Source organism: Megalopta genalis, unplaced genomic scaffold, assembly GCF_051020955.1.
Source record: "Megalopta genalis isolate 19385.01 unplaced genomic scaffold, iyMegGena1_principal scaffold0460, whole genome shotgun sequence".
In the NCBI taxonomy this organism is placed as follows: domain Eukaryota; kingdom Metazoa; phylum Arthropoda; class Insecta; order Hymenoptera; family Halictidae; genus Megalopta; species Megalopta genalis.
The window spans coordinates 32,501-37,500 of NW_027476529.1; the positions used below are offsets into that span (position 1 = coordinate 32,501).

The window sequence follows — 5,000 nt, forward strand, 5'->3', positions numbered from 1 at the left end:
TAGGTAAGGGAAGTCGGCAAATTGGATCCGTAACTTCGGGATAAGGATTGGCTCTGAGGAGCGGGGCGTGTCGGGCTTGGTCGGGAAGCGGGTCTGGCTGACGTGCCGGGCCTGGGCGAGGTGAACGGCTCTCGTGGCTGGGATCCGAGCTCGGTCCCGTGCCTTGGCCTCCCGCGGATCTTCCTTGCTGCGAGGCTTCCGTGGCGTTTCCCATCGGTGCGGTCGTCCTCTTCGGCCGCCATTCAACGCTCAGCTCAGAACTGGCACGGACTAGGGGAATCCGACTGTCTAATTAAAACAAAGCATTGCGATGGCCCCCACGGGTGTTGACGCAATGTGATTTCTGCCCAGTGCTCTGAATGTCAACGTGAAGAAATTCAAAAAAGCGCGGGTAAACGGCGGGAGTAACTATGACTCTCTTAAGGTAGCCAAATGCCTCGTCATCTAATTAGTGACGCGCATGAATGGATTAACGAGATTCCCATCTGTCCCTATCTACTGGACTCCGCTCTCAACCGCCGTGGTGAACGGACGTGCGACAAGTCGCTCCGAAGTTAATCCGCGTCGTTTCGTAAACGGTAGTTAAAAGTGACGAAAATCAAAAATTTTTTGTATCAACGTGCAGTGTTTTTTACCAACAACAACCTTGTGCAGTTCATTTGTTGATTGTTTTAACGTTAAAAAAGTTATAAGCATAAACATTTACTTTAAATTGTTCGCGTCCGTAAATTTTGACTACCTGCGCCGTCCCGGATTACAAGGGTCGCCGGCCAGGTAACGGTACCGCTTAACGGTAAAAGTAACGGTTTCTCGGCCTGTAGTACATTCCTCCGCGAAAACTCCTTAGCAACCGTCCCTAGTTACGCGCAAATTTCTTGATACGTACATTATTTTTCACGTGTGAGTTTCCAAAAATCCGAAGAAAAAAATCCGTGTGCAACTCCTAGACGACCTGGACGCCAGCCCAGCAGCCAACCGCCAGCCGACAAACCCACCACCTCGCCAGCCGACCACAACAGACAGGATGGAAGCCGATACATCCGATACAGAGGGCTACATCAAAGTAAGTAAACGCAACAGAAAAAATAAACGTAGAATAGTCTCCGACGCAGAATTAGACTCTGACACCCCGCTAACCAACGTGCCCTCTCAAAAGCCCCCCAAAACCCGGAGAAAATCCGAAGCCCCTTCTCCGCCCCCGGTCACACCTGCCCCCAACAATCCGCAAAACAACAGCAGCAAGACGGCCGCCGTCACTCCCTCCCCCGATCTCACCGCGAACGAACTTCGCTTAAAATCCGAAAAGGTCTCAATGGCCTTATTGAACTTCTTAATGGACCAGGACAACGGTCTCTATCCCGAAGCATCGCAGTTTATCGCCAGTAAACTCGCGAAACTGCAAAGTATCCTTGGAGCGTCCCTCCTCCGCTGCAGTAACCTCGAGGGCCAAATCCACGCCATCACCTCCGAAAATAAAATGCAGCGCAAGACCCTCGAGACAGTCACTGAAAAGTGTCAAGTCTCGAAAGAACCCTCCCGACCCACCACCTACGCCGAAAGAGTCGGAGTCCGCTCCAAAACTGCGGCTCTTTCAAATTTAAAACAGAACCCTCCTAGCGCGATCACGATCCTTCCACAGGATCCCAAGGTCTTCGAATCCAGTGAGAAGACCAAGGAAGCAGTCCTGAAGCTCGTTTCCCCTTCCGAGAACAAATTGCAAATAAAGAGCATCAGGAGGATCCAGGGCAACGGGATCCTAGTCGAGTCCTCTAAAAATTCTGACCTAACCACCCTTCAAGGCAACGCGCAGTTGAAAGCTGCCGGCCTAATAGTAGGAGCCCCGCTAAAGAAAAATCCCAGAATAATATTGTACGACGTCCCGAAACTCGAGAGTGACGAAGCCACACTTAAGGCTATCGTCAACCAGAATCTCGACGGCCCCGAAAAATCTATTTCCCAACAGATCAAACTCGCATTTAAATCAGGCGACAAAAACAGAGATAGATGCAACTGGATTCTAGAAGTGTCTAAACAGGCCCGCGACATCCTCGTCAAGAAAGAGCGAGTCTACGTCGCATGGAATTGTTGCCGCGTCAACGATTACATCGCGGCGACCCGCTGTTACAAGTGCCACAGCTTCGGTCACACGACGAAATACTGCCGCGCCGAGAAAGACATTTGTGGTCATTGCGCCGAGCAAGACCACACTTTCAAAACATGCCCAAACAAGGCCAAACCGTCCTGCTGCCATAATTGCCAGAAAACCGGCAAACCCGCCACCCACTCTGTCACCCACAGCGAATGTCCGGCATACATCGCTGCTATAAATCAGGTCCTCGCTCGCACGGATTATGGTTTATAAACCTAACCACTCCCAATCCATGCCCACCCTTAAAATAGGCCAAGTATCCACTAGACGCAACACAAGTAGCACGCGAATCCTAAAAGTAGCACAAATAAACGCCGGAGGTTCTAAGACAGTAACTGACGAACTCAGACAGATAGCGACAAACAAAAAGATAGATATACTCTTGCTTCAGGAGCCCTACAGTAACGCGAACTCCATCCCAGGCTTCGGAATTACCACAAAAATCATAACCGACAAAAAACGCTTTTCAAAAATCTCTACCGCGGACAAAATTAAATCAGCAATAGTTATTTTCAACACCGAAATAGAAGCCCTCAAGATCGCACAAATAAGCAACACCCATTGCACATGCGTAGAAATCTGCACGAAAGACGACAGATTCTACATAATCAACGCGTATCTCCAATTTTGCGAAAACATAGACTCATACTTAGCCCACCTAGATAAAGCAATTACAACTCTCAAGGGGCATAAAATAATAATTAGCTTAGATTCAAACGCGAACTCCCCCCTCTGGTTCAGCAAACGCACAGATCCTCGAGGAGAGACAATGGAAGATTTCATCTCCCAACACAGACTCTTCGTAGTTAACAAGCCTTCCGCAACCTTCACATTCAACACACCTAGAGGAACTTCTAACATTGATCTCACTCTAGCGTGTGCAAACTCATTCGGCAAAATCAGGTGTTGGTCGGTACATGACAGTACGACCACGAGCGACCACAGTCTAATAACCTATTCCATCCAACTATTCCACACTTCTAGCCGACCAGTCAGAACCAATAGGTTCAACGTTAAAAAAGCAGACTGGGACAAATTTCACCACTGTCTCTCCAACAAAACTACAGACGACCCGCCCCCCTTAGAAACCTCAACTCCAGAATCACTCGCCGCGAAAATAGAAAATAAAATCATAACAGCAGCAGAACAATCCATCCCGCAAAAAACACGCTTCCCGAAATCCGTCCCTTGGTGGACTCCGCAACTAAGCAAACTTAGAAAAGAGGTCACTGAGGCAAGACGTATCTATCAAAGAACAAAAACGAAATCGGTAAGGCAATCCTTAGGAGAGTCTTATCGAACCCTCCGAAATAAATATATATCAAAAATTAGATCCGCGAAACTCAAAAGCTGGAGAAACTTCGTCTCCAAGGAAGGAAACGAAAACGCATGGGGTATAACATACAAAATAGCAAACAAAAAACTAAAAGCAGACAAAGTATGCGAAAGTATACAAATACAAGGTGAACAAACAATCACACTACGCGACACAATAGACAAACTCTTAGCCCACCTAGTTCCAGACGATAACACGACCAACGAAACAAACAGACAAATTAACATCCGACTGGAGACGTCGTCACCTCCAGCCACGGAAAATTCTCCCCCATTCTTAAAAACAGACATAGCCACAATAGTAAAATCCCTTAAACCGAATAAAGCCCCCGGACACGACCGACTAGAAAACGTAATCATTGAGCGGGCCTGGACTACCCTACATGGGGAAATCACAGAACTGTTTAATGATTGCCTAACCCACGGCGTATTCCCAAAACAATGGAAGCGTGCTCAGATTCGTGTGCTACTTAAAGGAAAAGAGAAAGAGGAGAGCGATCCTAAGTCCTATAGGCCGATCTCTCTCCTCCCAGTCCTCGGCAAAATTCTGGAAAAGCTTATGGCCAATAAGATCCACTGCCTTCTGCACAACCATGAGCTCACCTCTGATAGACAATTCGGATTCAAACCCGGAAGGTCAACAGAGGACGCCATGGTTGAATTAAGAAAACATGTAACTTACTCTCGGAACAAATATATGATAGGTCTGCTCTTCGACATCTCAGGAGCTTTCGATTCGGTATGGTGGCCCAGCATCCTCTGGAACCTAAAAAATAGAAATTGTCCGCAAAATATATACAAAGTTATTCAAAGTTACCTCTCTGACCGAACAGCAGAGATAGTCACCTCTAGCTTCATATCCCGCAAATCAGTAAACAAAGGTTGCCCTCAAGGTTCTATCCTGGGACCCATGTTCTGGAACTTAATATTCGACGAACTTCTAAATCGCCTAAATAGTCTAGGCCACAAAGTCATTGCTTACGCGGACGACCTAATAGTCCTCACTTCAGGAGACTCTAGATTACAGTTGGAAACAACTGCAAACTCCATCACAGCCACAATCTTAGAATGGTGTAGGGAACAAAAACTCCAAATTTCATCACAGAAATCAGAAATGATTCTGCTAAAAGGCTTTCTAGATATTAGAAGACCTCCCACAGTCAAGATCGGGAACAGCTCACTTAAAATGAAAAACTCCGTTAAATATCTCGGTGTCAAATTTGGCACAAGATTAAACATAACTCCTCACCTGCAACTAATATCAAATAAAAGCAAAATGATATTTCACGCTCTTGCTACAATTGCCAAAGCCAACTGGGGACTTAACCACAAGACCCTAGCTACTATTTACAACGGAGTCTTTGTTCCTATACTCACCTACGCCGCTGCTGCCTGGTCAGACAAGGTTAACAATTCACATCACATTAGACTCTTACACAAAACTCAAAGACATGCCCTTATCAGAGTTTCAAAATCATATAGAACAATCTCATACGATGCCCTAATGGTAATCACA

The 5,000-nt window shown here is 46.6% G+C and overlaps 1 pseudogene; it reads left to right on the top strand.

Moving 5' to 3' along the window:
• Positions 1–544, top strand: part of LOC143263302 (large subunit ribosomal RNA) — a 3,017-nt pseudogene extending 2,473 nt beyond the window's left edge.
• The last annotated feature ends 4,456 nt before the right edge of the window (positions 545–5,000 follow it).